Source organism: Mustelus asterias, chromosome 19, assembly GCF_964213995.1.
Source record: "Mustelus asterias chromosome 19, sMusAst1.hap1.1, whole genome shotgun sequence".
In the NCBI taxonomy this organism is placed as follows: domain Eukaryota; kingdom Metazoa; phylum Chordata; class Chondrichthyes; order Carcharhiniformes; family Triakidae; genus Mustelus; species Mustelus asterias.
The window spans coordinates 2,939,515-2,955,492 of record NC_135819.1 but is presented as its reverse complement, the minus strand read 5'-3'; the positions used below and the strand labels follow the sequence as shown (position 1 = coordinate 2,955,492).

General features: G+C 50.7%; 1 protein-coding gene across 1 annotated transcript in view; it reads right to left on the bottom strand.

Annotated features, from left to right (window-relative positions):
* Window positions 1-15,978, bottom strand: part of cc2d1a (coiled-coil and C2 domain containing 1A) — a 493,461-nt gene that overhangs the window by 305,308 nt on the left and 172,175 nt on the right. The gene's annotated exons all lie outside the window — the stretch shown is intronic.

The following is a 15,978-nucleotide window of genomic DNA, read 5'->3' as shown; positions in this document are numbered from 1 at the left end:
AGAATACTGAGAGGCCCGGATAGAGTGGATGTGGGGAAGATGTTTCCACTAGTGGGAGAAACGAGGATCTGAGGGCACAGCCTCAGAGTAAAGGGACGGCCCTTTAGAGCTAAGGGTGAGGAGGAATTTCTTCAGCCAGAGGGTGGTGAATCTGTGGAATTCATTGCCGCTGAAGGCTGTGGAGGCCGGGTCATTGAGTGTCTTTAAGACAGAGATAGATAGGTTCTTGATTGGTAAGGGGGTCAAAGGCTATGGAGGGAAGGCAGGGGAGTGTTCAATATTGTTCAATTCTGGTCGCCACACCACCAGAAGGATGTGGAGGCTTTGGAGAGGGTACAGAAAAGATTTACCAGGATGTTGCCTGGTATGGAGGGCATTATCTATGAGGAGAGGTTGGAGAAACTTGGTTTGTTCTCACTGGAACGACGGAGGTTGAGGGGCGACCTGATAGAAGTCTACAAGATTATGAGGGGCACGGACAGAGTGGATAGTCAGAAGCTTTTTCCCAGAGTGGAAGAGTCAGTTACTAGGGGGCATAGGTTTAAGATGCGAGGGGCAAGGTTTAAAGGAGATGTACGAGACAAGTTTTTTTACACACAGGGTGGTGGGTGCCTGGAACTCGCTGCCGGGGGAGGTCGTGGAAGTAGATATGATAGTGAGTTTTAAGGGGCGTCTTGACAAATACATGAATAGGATGGGAATGGAGGGATACGGTCCCCGGAAGGTTTTAATTCAGTCGGGCAACATGGTCGGTGCAGGCTTGGAGGGCCGAAGGGCCTGTTCCTGTGCTGGAATTTTCTTTGTTCTTTGTTCTAGTGGAGTTGAGAAACATATCAGCCATGATTGAGTGAGACGGAGCAGACTCGACGGTCCAAAGATGTGCGGGTTAGGTGGATTGGCCATGCTAAATTGCCCCTTGGTATCAGTGGGCCTAGCTAGGGTAAATACATGGGGTTATGGGGATAGGGCCTGGGTGGGATTGTGGTCGGTGCAGACTCAACGGGCCAAATGCCTCCTTCAGCACTGGAGGATTCTATGGCCTAATTCTGCATCTTGTGGCCTTATGGTCTGTACAGGCCTATCCTCAGGAGTGCATTACTGTTCCAATCTGACATTTCTAATTCAGTTTTTCTGTCCTGCGCTCCACACAGAGATCAGAGTGCCTCGGTTACCCCGGGGGAATAATTAGTGAGGCCTGGGTGTGACAAGATTTACATACTGAACCTTTTCTTCTAATATTGGACAGAATTCTGGACACACCCTTCCCATCATGCCCAAGGCATCCCAATATAGGACATCTGGCTTGGGAATGGTGGGGGAGGGTGGGGGGGGTTTGTTTACAGCTGGAGACAGGCAACAATCACCTGACAAAAGTGTTGACTACATGAGCATTGAAGACACACAACACGTCCCAGTAACTTATTCCATTTATCCACAAGGGCAACATGTTAAACATTGACTTCTGCTCACATGTTCAGTAGCAGGCTCCAGTCAGTGAGGCTGAAACGCTGGGAGCTTTCCTGGCCCTGTCAACGCCTCACCCTGTACTCAGTGAACTCTGCTGCCTTTGGCACCTCGCACATCGCAAACCCGGTAAACTTTACGAAGGGGATTGAGTTTCCCGTCCGTAGCAGGTGCTTAGAGCTGCCCTGAGTGAACTGCCAGCCTCGAACTCGAATGACCCTCAGCAACAGGAGGCTACTTCCATGAACCTGTCACCAGTGCACTCAATGAACCTCCTATTTAACTTTAAGTTTATTTATCAGTGTCACAAGTCGGCCTACATTAACGCTGCGGTGAAGTTACTGTGAAAACCCCCTAGTCGCCACACTCCTGTTCGGGTTACACTGAGGGAGAATTTAGCACGGCCAATGCACCCTAACCAGCACGTCTTTCAGAATGTGGGAGGAAACTGGGGCGCCCGGAGGAAAGAAGCAAAATAGTTACGCGACCCCCGCTCCCTCCACCGCGAGTCAGGGATTTAAGTTCAGTTGGGCAGCAGGTACTGGTCTGGAGGACCGAAGAGCCTGTTCCTGCGCTGTAATTTTCTTTGTTCTTTGAACCCCACGCAAACACGGGGGGAGAACGTGCAGACTCCACACAACCCGGGCCTCTGGCGCTGTGAGCGAGCAGTGCTAACCACTCGGCCAAATCTCCGTTGGCCGCAGCGGGAATGGAAAATCCCAGCCGCGGGGCGAGGTCGGAGAGTTCCAGTCACAATCTCTGGAGCAGAACTATCGGCCAATGGGAATTGTCTTTATTAAGAAGTGGAGCTCAGCAAAAGGTTGCACACCTCTCCAACAACAAGCCGTTACAGGAAGGGAATCCCAAACCCTATGAACTATTGGTAACTTGTACTGGGTGTACCTGCCCTCTGTGGACTTTGAGTAACCTGCACTCAGTGACTGCTTATCAACAACATCCAAGGACCATGACCCACACCCATAGCAAGCTGTACTCAAAACTCAGAAGAGGAAAGGCCCTCTTGCCTCCTTGGCCTTTTCCTCAGCTCACATCCACAGGAGGGCCTCAGCTCCCAGTTCCACAGGAAGGACAGCTGTCCAATTTTTAAAATACCAAATAGTCCCATTTTTAGCCAGCCTGGTCCACAACTGGGTGACTGTAGCGACTTTAACTAGGCCATTGAGGTGGGCCTGTTGGTATATGAGCTCCCTGATTAAAGACCCTGTTGCTGCCAGTGGGCTTAGGTCCCCAGTGGAGATCCCTCTATGGAGGGATCCTCCCCCACTATCTCGGGGACCTGGAGGATGCTGTACGTAGGCAATCGTAGGTTGTACCGGTTCACGGGCTCCTTTTTGCAACCTTGTGGAGTCCGTGGACCATGTCTACGTTCTATACTATAGGCTGCACCCCCTTTTGTTGAAGTTTTGTTTGCACTTCAGTCCCACGCTCCTGATCTACGGGCACCCGGCGCGGACGGGGGTGGGGAAGGAGGAGGACCTCCTCGTGAACCTGTTCCTGGGCTGGCAAGGTGTGCCATCTACAGACCCAGGCAGCGGGCGATCGAGGGGGTCATCCAGCCTGACTGTCTGCCTCTCTACCGCGGCTATATTCGCGGATGGGTGTCCCTGGAGAGGGAGAGTGCGGTGTCTGAGGGCACTGTCAATGCCTTCCATGCCCACTGGGCACCCGCAGGGACTGGGGTGTATCATTGACCCCGTTAATCACATTTTAATATGATGTTTTAAGTTTCCTTTCCACTTTGCCTTTTGTTTCGGGCGGTTCCCCTCCTTTTGGGAGCTGCCCCTTTTCAGTTGTCCCCGAGTTAATTTGAGTTCATTTAATTGGATCAAAAAGAGATCCCTGATTATGGGCCAAGTTGATGGGCCAATCAGGGAGCCTCTTGCTTTGTACTTAGCCAAGCGCGTCACTTCCTCTGGAACTCCTAGTGTAGGCTGCTAACTGATAGTGCCCGGTATGCAGTTGTCAGACTTGTTAATAACGGGGTTTTAATGAAGGGACTTTTGCCTCTGAGGACACATTTCAATGGCATCTCCAGTATTTTGAGCCTTAGTTCACTCACCCCATTTGTTGGGTGGCACAGTGGACAGTGGTTAGCACGACTGCCAGGGACATGGGTTCGATTCCCGGCTCGGGTCACTGTCTGTGTGGAGTCTGCACATTCTCCCCGTGTCTGCGTGGGTTTCCTCCCACAGTCCAAAAGACGTGCTGGTTCGGGTGCATTGGCCGTGCTAACTTGCCCCTTAGTGGCAGGGGGATTAACAGGGCAAATATGTGGGGTTATGTGGATAGGGCTTGGGTGGGGGTGTGGTCAGTGCAGGCGCGATGGGCCGAATGGCCTCCTCCTGGACTGTAGGGATTTGATGGTTTCTGTGATTTAAGGGAGCCGATTTGTTCCTTTCTCCGACTGTGGCTTCAACGCACAAAAAGATTTTGATTTTGATTTGATTTATTATTGTCACATGTATTAACATACAGTGAAAAGTATTGTTTCTTGCGCACTATACAGACAAAGCATACCGTTCATAGAGAAGGAAACGAGAGAGTGCAAAATGTAGTGTTACAGTCACAGCTAGGGTGTAGAGAAAGATCAACTTAATGCGAGGTAGGTCATTAAGCGGGAAGTGTAGACAGAGTCAATGGATGGGAGGCTGGTTTGCGTGATGGATTGGGCTACATTCACGACCCTTTGTAGTTTCTTGCGGTCTTGGGCAGAGCAGGAGCCCATACCAAGCTGTGATACAACCAGAAAGAATGCTTTCTATGGCGCATCTGTAAAAGTTGGTGAGAGTCGTAGCGGACATGCTGAATTTCCTTGTTTTTGGTTTCAGAGTTCTTCAAACTAACCCCTCCCCCATTCCACCCCTCCCCACCCCGAGTGTTATCCATACTCTCCCCAATTCCACTCCCACTCCGAGTGTGGTCCACACTCTCCCCAATTCCACTCCCACCCCTTCCCGAACATCACCCAGCTCCATTGCCAACCAGGCCAAATCTTGGAGGGGAATTTTCCTGTCCCACCCACCGCGGGGAATCGTAGCGGGCGGGACGCGAACCATGCGAAGGCCAGTTGACCTTGGACAGGATTTTCCGGTCTTGGGGTGAGCGAGGCTGGAAAATCTGACCCTTGGAGTACTTGTCACGAAAGTGTGGGCTTTTGGGGCCGCCACGCCCTACTCCTCACCCACACCCCAGCCGGCCACCGCTCATCCCACCCCCTAGACACCCTTCCCAACCATCCTCACTGCATCCCATTCCCACTTAAAAACAGAGCTGGAACGTGTAGCCTGCGGCTGGGATTCTCCAGTTCCGCTGCTATGAACGAAGATTTGGCTGAGCGCCAAGTTCTCGTTGGCAGTGGTAGCAGGGTACATGTGAGACCAGAGAATCCCAGCCAAAGGCTGACAGTCCTGCGCAGTACTGACAGAGTGCTGCACTGTTGGAGGCGCTGAATTGGGGGAGATATCTTAGCTCTGACCCCTGCCTGGCTGCGCTGGTGAATGTGATATTAGAAAGGCAGATATTAGAAAGAAGGGCAAGGGGAATTTAAAAAAAAATGTATTTGTGGGCCATGGGTGTCGCTGGCTGACCAGCATTTATTGCCCATCCCCAGTTCATAGAATCCCTACAGTGCAGGAAGAGACCATTCGGCCCATCGAGCCTGCACCGTCAACAATCCCACCCAGGCCCGATTCCCTATAACCCCACGTATTTACCCTCTGAAACTAAGGGTCAATTTAGCACGGCCAATCCACCCAAGCTGCACATCTTTGGACTGTGGGAGGAAACCGGAGCACCCGGAGGAAACCCACGCAGAATCACAGAATCATAGAATCCTACAATGCAGAAGGAGGCCATTCAACCCATCGAGTCTGCACTGACCACAATCCCACCCAGGCCCTATCCGCAGAACCTCATGCATTTACCCTAGCTAGTCCCCCTGACACTAAGGGGCAATTTAGCATGGCCAATCCCACCTAACTCGCACATCTTTGGACTGTGGGAGGAAACCGGAGCACCCGGAGGAAACCCACGCAGACACGGGGAGAACATGCAGATTCCACACAGACAGTGACCAGAGGCCGGGAATCGAACCCGGGTCCCTGGTGCTGTGAGGCAGCAGTGCTAACCACTGTGCTACCGTGCCGTCCCTTAGAGGTGCTGGTGGGTTTTCTATAGCATCAGCATGGATAATCCTCAACTCCATTTTCCTGCCTTACCCCATAACCCTCGATTCCCTTACTAATTAAAAATCTGTCTATCTCAGACTTAAACATACTAAACCTAGGACTGGCATGGTGGCACCATGGTTAGCACTGCTGCCTCACAGTGCCAGGGACCCTGGACCGCCAGGGAGTGTGGAAAGCTTCAAGTCTTTAAGTGTCCAGATCACCAACAACCTGTCTTGGTCCCCCCACGCCGACACTATAGTTAAGAAAGCCCACCAACACCTCTACTTTCTCAGGAGGCTAAGGAAATTTGGTATGTCCGCTACGACTCTCACCAACTTTTACAGGTGCACCACAGAAAGCATCCTTTCTGGTTGTATCACAGCTTGGTATGGCTCCTGTTCTGTCCAAGACCGCAAGGAACTACAAAAGGTTGTGAATGTAGCCCAATCCATCACGCAAACCAGCCTCCCATCCATTGACTCTGTCTACACTTCCTGCTGCCTCGGCAAAGCAGCCAGTATATTCAAGGACCCCACACACCCCGGACATTCTCTCTTCCACCTTCTTCCGTCGGGAAAAAGATACAAAAGTCTGAGGTCACGTACCAACCGACTCAAGAACAGCTTCTTCCCTACTGCCGTCAGACTTTTGAATGGACCTACCTCACATTAAGTTGATCTTTCTCTACACCCTAGCTATGACTGTAACACTACATTCTGCACTCTCTCCTTTCCTTCTCTATGAACGGTATGCTTTGTCTGTATAGCGCGCAAGAAATAATACTTTTCACTGTATGTTAATACATGTGACAATAATAAATCAAATCAAATCAAACCCAGGTTCAATTCCTGGCCTCGGGTGACTGTGTGGAGTTTGCAAATTCTCCCCGTGTCTGCGTGGGTTTCCTCCGGGTGCTCCGGTTTCCTCCCACAGTCCGAAAGATGTGCTGATTAGATGCATTGGCCGGAGTGTGACGACTAAGGGATTTTCACAGTAACTTCATTGCACTGTTAATGTAGCGACTTGTGACACTAGTAAATAAATTTAAACTTTAAATGACCCAGGCCTGGGTGGCAGAAGTACCCAGGCTTATTCAGAATTTGCAGCGCTCCTGAATCTTCGCAAATACTCTGACTGAGTGAAGGACGAATCCAGATTACGCAGTCCCCTATTTGAGGAGGGATGCAGTGCCATTGGGGGCAGTTCAGAGGAGGTTCACTAGATTGATTCCAGAGATGAGGGGTTTGTCGTATGAAGAGAGATTGAACAGTTTAGGCCAATACTCTCTGGAATTTAGAAGAATGAAGGGAGGTCAAATTGAGGTCTACAAGATGATAAAAGGTATGGATAAAGTAGACGTGATGTGGAGATGCCGGCGTTGGACTGGGGTAACCACAGTAAGAAGTTTAACAACACCAGGTTAAAGTCCAACAGCTTTATTTGGTAGCAAAAGCCACACAAGCTTTCGGAGCTTGGAGCTCCGAAAGCTTGTGTGGCTTTTGCTACCAAATAAACCTGTTGGACTTTAACCTGGTGTTGTTAAACTTCTTACTATGGATAAAGTAGACGTGGAGCGGATGCTTCCTCTTGTGGGGCATTCTAGGACGAGAGGTCACAGTCTTAGGATAAGGGGCAGCAAATTTAAAACAGAGTTGAGGAGAAACTACTTCTCCCAAAGGGTTGTGAATCTGTGGAATTCGCTCCCCCAAAGTGCGGTGGATGCTGGGACAGTGAGTAAATTTAAGGAAGAGTTAGACAGATTTTTAATGGGTTGAAGGGTTATGGGAGAAGGCAGGAAAATGGGGATGAGGAGCATATCAGCCATGATCGAATGGGGGAGCAGACTCGATGGGCCGAATGGTCTCATTCTGCTCCTATATCTTATGAACTTATAAGAGCGTTCAACAGGAATTTCTTCAGCCAGAGAGTGGTGAATCTGTGGAACTCTTTGCCGCAGAAGGCCGTGGAGGCCAGGTCATTGAGTGTCTTTAAGACAGAGATAGATAGGTTCTTGATTAATAAGGGGATCAGGGGTTATGGGGAAAAGGCAGGAGAACGGGGATGAGAAAAATATCAGCCATGATTGAATGGCGGAGCAGACTCGATGGGCCGAGTGGCCTAATTCTGCTCCGATGTCTTATTGTCTAACCATCCAGACCACATGCAAACCAGATTGGGAGATGAACAATCCGGGATTGAATCGAATTTGCCATTTGTGTGAAAGGAATTGAATTTTATCAGGAGCGGTTAAGGGAACTTAATTCAGCGTTCAATCAATTCAGATAAATATTAGATGGGGATATTGATATAATAAACCAAGTTAAAGTTTAGCTATAATAATTAAGCAATGAAGTCACACTGGGTTGTTAGACTTATAAATAACATAAGATTAAAGTATTAGCAGTAAATATAGAAATACAGAGATAACAGAAGCAAAGGCAATTTGAACAGGGTAGAGAAAGATCTATTGAAGATACAGCCAGCAAACTCATGATCCCCAGTTGCTGCAACTGTTGTACAGTATTGTTTCTTGCGTGCTATACAAAGCATACCATTCATAGAGAAGGAACGGCGAGGGTGCAGAATGTAGTGTTACAGCCATAGCTAGGGTGTAGAGAAAGGTCAACTAGCAAGGTAGGTCCATTCAAAACTCTGACGGCAGCAGGGAAGAAGCTGTTCTTGAGTCGGTTGGTACGTGACCTCAGACTTTTGTATCTTTTTCCCGACGGAAGAAGGTGGAAGAGAGAATGTCCGGGGTGCGTGGGGTTCTTAATTATACTGGCTGCTTTGCCGAGGCAGCGGGAAGAGTAGACAGAGTCAATGGATGGGAGACTGGTTTGTGTGATGGACTGGGCTTCGTTCATGAGCCTTTGTAGTCCCTTGCGGTCGTGAACAGAGCAGGAACCCAGACCAAGCTGTGATACAACCAGAAAGAATGCTTTCTATGGTACATCTGTAAAAGTTGGTATGTGCCAAATTTCCTTAGCCTCCTGAGAAAGTGGAGGGAGGCTTTCTTAACCTATAGTGTCAGCGAATGGCCAAGGAAGGAAGGAAAGGTGGTATAGTGACTGGGTGAAGGTGAAGGAATAGTGCATGCCATCTGGGCACCCATTCTATATGGCGCCCGGATTGACGCCCCCATGAGGTAACTGGGGGTGGGAGCCGGTGACATCCTGTCTGAGACACCGATCGGTGACATCCTGTCGGAGCCACCAATCAATGAGCTCCTTGCAGATGTTTATATAATGAGCGGGACTGCGACGGATCGTGCGTGGTCAACTATCAAAGGTGGCCTCCAGAATGGAAGGTTCTGTCCTGGAGATATGGAACTGGTGGCACGCTCGCAGTTAAAAGGTCTCCGAAAGATTGACATTTCAACAGCAAAACCTTGATGCCCAGCCAATGAAATACTCTCGCTGATGCCACGTAGGAGATGCCAATCTGTGCACTGCGAGCTCCCACACACAGCAACAATCTGATTGCCTTTGGTTTATTCGGGCGTTGCTTGAGGGATGAACTTTGACCAGAACTTCAAGAAAACTTCAATCAAACATTAACAAAAGTGCTGGCAATGTTCAGCAGGGCAAGGTGGCCTCTGTGGAGAGGGGAACATCAGGTCAAGGGGACCTTTCTCTCATCAGAACTGTTCTGATGGAAGGTCATCTCGACCTGAAACATCAACTCTCCTTCCTCTCTCCAGAGGCCGGGCACCTTTTGCTTTTATTTCCGTTTTCCAGCAAACGCAATACTTCTGTTGGGTTCTGGTGAGTAACTCGCCCCCTGAATCCCCAAGGCCTGTCCGCCATCTACACAGCAAGTCAGGAGTGTGATGGAATACTCCCCACTTGCCTGGATGGGTGCAGCTCCAACAACACTCAAGAAGCTCGACACCATCCAGGACAAAGCAGCCCCGCTTGATTGGCACCACATCCACTCCCTCCACCACTACGCTCAGTAGTGGGTACAAGATGAGCTGCAGCGACTCACCAAGATTCCTCCAACAGCACCTTCCAAACCCACGACCACTTCCATCGAGAAGAACAAAGGCAGTAGGTACATGGGAACACCACCACCTGCAAGTTCCCCTCCAAGCCACTCACCATCCTGACTTGGAAACATATCAGCCGTTCTTTCGCTGTCGCTGGATCAGAATCCTGGAACGCCCTCCCTAACAGCACAGTGGGTGTACCTACACCACATGGACTGCAGAAGCTGGCTAACCAGCACCATCTCTGGGGCAGTTAGGGATGGACAATAAAAACGTTGACGAAAGCAACATCCCGCCAGGGGTTAAAAGATAAGAGGGTAGACTCGGTTCATTTGAAAGATGGCACCGGTGACACTGCGGCCCCTCCCCCTCAATAATATGGTGCAATGTCAACCTGGATTCTGTGACCAAGTCGCTGGGAAGGCAACTGGCACCACTGCCCTATATGAGCACAGAACAGGGATGTTACTCTGTGCAGCCACCTGCGGAGGTTTTTATTCCAGCTAAAATCCTGCCCCCTGCCTCACCCACCCCACCCTCCATCTCCCCTGAGTAGTGAAATAAACTACCGGGAAGTCCAAAGGTGAACGATTTAACAAGGCACAGAACACCAGTTTTAAAATATCGCCCAGTAACTATGGGGCTTTATTTAAGGATTGTGATTTTCTATCCGCACGCCACCACGCCCCCCGTCCCCCCACCCCCCCACCCCCCCATCCCCCACACCCACCCCAGGCAGACAGGCACTGAATCCCACGCCAATTTACACTCAACAGGATTCCAAACATGCCAAAGCAAATGATGCTCCCCCCCAGCACCCGCACTCTCCCAGAACACCCCCCCCCGCCCTCCCCGACCCCCAGCATCTACCCCCACCTCCCCATTACCTTCCCTCACCTCCGCAACCCCCCCCCCCGGCCCACACTCCCCTCACCATCCCCAAACCACCCCCCTCCCGCGGCCCCCTCCCACCCCTCCGGCTCCCCTCCCCCACCCTCCGCACTCCCTCCAGCCCATTCCCCCACCTTCCCCCAGTACCTCCCCTCACCTCCGTAACCCCCAAGCCCAGCACTTCCCTCACGCACCCCCCCAACAACCCACCTCTGCCGCCCTCCCTCCAAAACCCCCTGCCCCCTCCCAGCCTATTACCCAGCTCCCCCACCCCACCCTCCCCAACACCCCCAGCACCTTCTCCCACCTTCCCCAGTACTTTTCCTCACCTCTGCTGCACGGCGACACCGTGGTTAGCACTGCTGCCTCACAGCTCCAGGGACCCGGGTTCGATTCCCGACTCGGGTCAGTGTCTGTGTGAAGTTTGCACATTCTCCCTGTGTCTGCGTGGGTTTCCTCCGGGTGCTCCGGTTTCCTCCCACAGTCCAAAGATGCTCAGGTTAGGTGGATTGGCCGTGCTACATTGCCCCTTAGTGTCAGGTGGATTAGCAAGGTAAATATATGGGGTCACGGGGATAGGGTGGGATTGTTGTCAGTACAGGCTCGATGGGCCGAATGGCCTCCCTCTGTACTGTAGGTGGCACAGTGGTTAGCACTGCTGCCTCACAGCGCCAGGGACCCGGGTTCGATTCCTGGCTTGGGTAACAGTCTATATGAAATTTGTACATTCTCCCCGTGTCTGCGTGGATTTCCTCCGGGTGCTCCGGTTTCCTCCCACAGTCCAAAGATGCGCGGGTTAGGTGGATTGGCCGTGATAAATTGCCCCCTTAGTGTCAGGGGGACTAGCTAGGGTAAATGCATGGGGTTATGGGGATAGGGCCTGGGTGGGATTGTGGTCAGTGCAGACTCACTGGGCCGAATGGCCTCCTTCTGCTCTGTAGAGATTCTAAGATTCCGCAACCCCCTCCCCCAGCCTATTCCCCCAGACCCCCTGCCCCAGCACCTACCTCCGCATCCCCCCCCTCCAACCCACATTCGGAAGGGTCCCTTTAATTGTAATCTATTCACACTGAAGTTAAATGGTGGATGTTATATAACCAGCCAGTTTACTGTGACGAGGGCCCTTTATGTAACATGTTGACTGCAAGCCTGACTTGAATTAATGTAACAGGATCAAGGGAGACTCTTTTATTTTCCCTGTGAGTTATATAAGTGACTATCAGGGGAGTTGGGCCGTGTTATACAACGGGGGGGAAGGGAGTGGGGGGAGCGCAGCAACTTATGTAAGTGTTGGATTCGAGTGTGTTCCAGGGCTCCAGGAGGCGGATATATCAGGAGTTCTGCTCCTGATCTAATTCGACTGTTTACAGAGCTCCAAAAAAAAACCCCCTCATGTCTGAGTGACTCTCAGCTGCCGCTGTCTCCTCTTTGCGACGCTTTTGTACACGGTTCCTGACGATGGCGAGGGAGGAGAGGGAAGGGGGGGGCGGTTTGAACCTGAGAATTTGGGATGCCCCCTCCCCCCCGATACCCCCTTGGCCCAGCCAAGTCTGGATGCTGGGAATCGGGAGGCGAGGATATTGCAGAGCGCAAATCAGTTCTCACTGACAGATATCTTCAAGTTCTGGAACCATCACTCCACCTCCCCTCGCCCCAGACCAGCCCTCACCCTACCCTCCCTCTCCGTCCCTTTATGAAACGCTCCCTTACAAGGGTGGGGGGTGGGGGGGGGGGGGCGTCCACTGGTTCAAGGTGAGAGGGGGGGAAGGGGGAATAAACTGGGATTGTTTTCATTGGAAAGACAGAGGCTGAGGGGAGACCTGATAGGTGTCTACAGAACTGGGGGCAACAAGGTGGCACAGTGGTTAGCACTGCTGCCGCACAGCGCCAGGGACCCAGGTTCGATTCCGGCCTCGGGTCACTCTCTGTGCGGAGTCTGCACATTCTCCCCGTGTCTGCGTGGGTTTCCTCCGGGTGCTCCGGTTTCCTCCCACAGTCCGAAGGACGTGCTGGTTAGGGTGCATTGGTCGTGCTAAATTCTCCCTCAGTGTACCCGAACAGGCGCCAGAGTGTGGCGACTCGGGGATTTTCTTAGAAATCTTAGAAACCCTACAGCACAGAAAGAGGCCATTTGGCCCATCGAGTCTGCACCGACCACAATCCCACCCAGGCCCTACCCCCATATCCCTACACATTTACCCACTAATCCCTCTAACCTACGCATCCCAGGACACTAAGGGCAATTTTAGCATGGCCAATCAACCTAACCCGCACATCTTTCAGACTGTGGGAGGAAACTGGAGCACCCGGAGGAAACCCACGCAGACACAAGGAGAATGTGCAAACTCCACACAGACAGTGACCCAAGCCGGGAATCGAACCTAGGTCCCTGGAGCTGTAAAGCAGCAGTGAGAACCACTGTGCCACAGTGCCGCCCTTCATTGCAGTGTTAATGTAAGCCTACTTGTGACACTAATAAATAAACTTTAAAAGTTTATAATTGTGAGAGGCATAGACAGGGTGGATAGTCAGAGGCTTTTTCCCCAGGGTGGAAGTGTCAATTACAAGGGGGCACAGGTTCAATGTGAGAGGGGGAGAGTTTAAGGGAGATGTGCGGGGGAAATGTTTCACGCAGAGAGTGGTGGGTGCCTGGAACGCGCTGCCAGAGGAGGTGGTGGAAGCAGGAACATTAACAACATTTAAGAGGCATCCGGATGGGTCCATGAATAGGGAGGGAATAGAGGGATACGGACCGAGTAAGGAGAGAAGGTTTTTTTTTTAGTTTAGTTAGGGCATCATGATCAGCGCAGGCTTGGAGGGCCGAAGGGCCTGCTCCTGTGCGGTACTTTTCTTTGTGCTTTACCTCCCCCCTTTGACCAGGCTTTGAGGTTAGGTGGATTGGCCATGCTAAGTTGTCCCTTATTATCCAAGGATGTGTAGTTTAGGTGGAATCGTCATGCTAAATTGCCCCCTAGTGTCCAAAGATGTGTGGGTTAGGTGGATTGGCCATGCTAAATTGTTCCTTAGTGTCCAAAGATGTGCAGGATAGGTGGATTGGCCATGCTAAATTGTTCCTTAGTATCCAAAGATGTGCAGGTTAGATGGATTGGCCATGCTAAATTGTTCCTTAGTGTCCAAAGGTGTGCAGGTTAGGTGGATTGGCCATGCTAAATTGTTCCTTAGTGTCCAAAGATGTGTCGTTTAGGTGGATTGGCCATGCTCAATTGCCCCTAAATTGCACCTTGCCCTCATGTGACTCAGTGTAAAATTTCTGGGGGCTATATAAATGCAACTGGTTGTTGTTGTAAAGCTATCCCAAGTTACTGAGTCCCAAGGCAGATCGTAAGGAGTATATTGACCATGACCGAATTGAATGGCAGAGTATTGCCTTGAGGGGCTGAATGGCCTCCTCCTGTTCCTCATGTGAAGGGCTTGAATGGCTTCTTACAATTCCTGCTGATTTTAACAGTGAAAGGTGGAAAAAAAACTCAGCGGGGTGAATTTTCCCGCCCGCCACAGGAACGATAGCGGGTGAGGGGCAGACCATGCAGAGGTCCACTGACCTCGGGCGGGATTTTCCGGTTTCAGGGCAAGCACAGCCGGAATATCCTGCCCAGTATTCTTATTTCCCCGTTTTTACTGGTGTTCCATAGAATCATAGAATCCCAGCAGTGTAGGAGAGGCCATTCACTCTATCAAATCTGCGCTGACCCGCTCTGATGGAGTACCTGCGTGTCTGCGTGGGTTTCCTCCCACAGTCCAAAGACGTGCTGGTTAGGGTGCATTGGCCGTGCTAAATTCTCCCTCAGTGTTACCCGAACAGGCGACAGAGTGTGGCGACTAGGGGATTTTCACAGTAACTTCATTGCAGTGTTAATGTAAGCTTACTCTGACGCTGATAAATAAACTTTAACTTTTAATTTTTTTCTTACCCAGTCCCTTTCCCCCACCCTATCCCCGTAACCCCACACATTTACCATGGCCAATCCCCATAACCTGAACATCTTTGGACACTAAGGGGCAATTTAGCATGGCCATTCCACCTGACTTACACATTTGGGACACTAAGGGGCAATTTAGCATGGCCAATCCACCTCGCCTGCACATCTTTGGACTGAGGGAGGAAACTGGAGCACCCGGAGGAAACCCACACAGACACGGGGAGAACATGCAGACTCCACACAGACAGTGATCCGAGGCTGGAATCGAACCCGGGACCCTGGCGCTGTGAGACAGCAGTGCTAACCACTGTGCCGCCCTATTTTAAAGCAGACCAGGCCAGTTCAGGCCAGTCTTCATATTTTTCCAGTTTATTCTGTGTTGTTTCTTACTCCTGTTGCTGAGCTTCTATTTCTGAAGCAGCACGAATAAACCTTTAGTTCCCAACCTGATTTTCACGTGTTTCTGAATTCTTTCTCTTTTTTCATTCACCTGTTCTCCCCATTTCTTTTCCACTGGCTGCACCATCCGATTTATGAAACTGTTCCACATATTTCAATCCTTCAAACACACTTTAAGGGCGGCACAGTGGTTAGCACTGCTGCCTCACAGCGCCAGGGACCCGGGTTCGATTCCCGGTTTGGGTCACTGTCTGTGCGGAGTTTGCACATTCTCCCCGTGTCTGCGTGGGTTTCCTCCGGGTGCTCCGGTTTTCTCCCACAGTCCGAAAGACGTGCTGGTTAGGGTGCATTGGCCGTGCTAAATTGCCCCTTAGTGTCAGGGGCGCAGGGTAAATGCGTGGGGTTACGGGGATAGGGCCTGGGTGGGATTATGGTCGGTGCAGGCTCGATGGGCCAAATGGCCTCTTTCTGCACTGTAGGGATTCTTCTTCTAAACACATTACAGCATCTTCCTCTGTATCCGGTACATTAAGATGTGTTCTATGGTTGGTTAGTTTAAAAAGAAATATATATATATACATGGGCGGAAAATTGGGTGTTTAGATTGAAGATAATTACTTCAGCTTGTGGGTTCACTGGAGCCCAGCTGTATCATTCAGAGTAACAAGGCCCCAGGTGAAGAAATATTTAAAACAGATAGTATTCCCCTCAAGAGTTGAAAACAAATTGCGTAACAGCGATTATGTTCTCTCTCTCTCTCACTGTGCCAAATTGGCAACGTGTTCTGGCAAATGCCAACATGTGATGAAGGAAGCCGTGCGGCCTACAGTCAGGCTTCAGAATAAGAACCTCTGGATCTACGAACCGAACAGTGCCGCAAATTCCTGACCCACACTGTTTTTCTCCAAAAATAAATCTTGGATTTCACCGACACAGGGAAATATTGGGAAGAATTTGCTGCTTTTCCACGGACTTTCTGATTTTTGATTTGATTTGATTTATTATTGTCACTTGTATTAACATACAGTGAAAAGTATTGTTTCTTGCGCACTGTACAGACAAAGCATACCGTTCATAGAGAAGGAAACAAGTGCAGAATGTAGCG